The sequence below is a fragment of the Scyliorhinus canicula genome, unplaced genomic scaffold, assembly GCF_902713615.1.
Source record: "Scyliorhinus canicula unplaced genomic scaffold, sScyCan1.1, whole genome shotgun sequence".
NCBI classification, from domain to species: Eukaryota; Metazoa; Chordata; class Chondrichthyes; order Carcharhiniformes; family Scyliorhinidae; genus Scyliorhinus; species Scyliorhinus canicula.
Window position 1 is genome coordinate 30662 of NW_024055441.1, and position 843 is coordinate 31504.

Genomic DNA, 843 nt, shown 5'->3' on the forward strand with positions numbered 1-843 from the left:
CTCCGCTGGTTGGAGTCATAACCAGCACCAAGGTAGATGGATTCCATTGCTGGAGGTTAATCATCTCAATTCCAGGACATCACTGCGAGACTTCTTCAGGGCAGTGTCCTCGGACAAACCATCTTCAGCTTATTCATCAATGACCTTTTCATCATAATGTCTGAACTGGGATTGTTCTCAGATGATTACACCAAGCTCAGCACAATTTGCAACTGTGCAGTCACTGAATAAATCTATGTGTAAATAAAGCAACATGGAGACTACATCAGCTTCTGGCTGACAAGTGGTAAGTAACAGTCAAGTCACCCAATCGAAGGCAATGCCCACCTCCAGTAAGAACGGATCTAACCACCGCCCCTTGACATTCACTGCCATTACCATCATTGAATCCCCACTCGGAACCTCCTGGGGGTTCACATGGACCAGAAAGTGATCTGGACGAATCATATAAATTTTGAGGCCAGAAGAACAGATCAACGGTGAGGAGTCCTGCGGTGAAAAACTCATCTCCTAACTCCCCAAAGCCTGTCCACCATCTAAAGATCCGCTGCAGAAACTCATCATGTCTCCTTAGGCAGCACCTTCCAAACCCATGACAGCGGCCATCTGGACAAGGACAGCAGACACATGGGAACACCGCCAACTGGAAGCTCAACTCCAAGTCACTCAGCATCATGACTATAAAATATATCACCGTTCCTTCACTGCCGCTGGTTCAAAACCATGGAACTGACTCGGGGAAACACCACATGGACTGCACTGGTTAAAGAAGGAAGCTCGCCACCTTCTCAAAGGCAGTGAGGGGTGGAAAATAAATGCTGGCCCAACCAGAGACGTCTGCAT